Source organism: Mus pahari, chromosome 15 (assembly GCF_900095145.1).
Source record: "Mus pahari chromosome 15, PAHARI_EIJ_v1.1, whole genome shotgun sequence".
NCBI classification, from domain to species: domain Eukaryota; kingdom Metazoa; phylum Chordata; class Mammalia; order Rodentia; family Muridae; genus Mus; species Mus pahari.
In genome coordinates this window covers 82,271,455-82,271,713 of record NC_034604.1, presented here as the reverse complement: position 1 = coordinate 82,271,713, position 259 = coordinate 82,271,455, and positions in this window count along the sequence as shown.

Here is a 259-nt window from a genome sequence, read left to right as displayed (position 1 = left end):
CTAGACCTAGTTTAGCACTCAGAGGTAGTAAACCTCTGAGACAACTTTTGTTTTTTTAAATTAGATATTTTCTTTATTTACAACCTTGAAAGACACAGGTGAAGGGAAATCTTCACAGTGGGCAGAACTTCGGGCAGTACACATGGTATTACAATTTGTTTGTAAGAAGAAATGGCCAGATGTACGATTATTCACTGACTCATGGGCTGTAGCCAATGGATTGGCTGGATGGTCAGGGACTTGGAAAGATCACAATTGG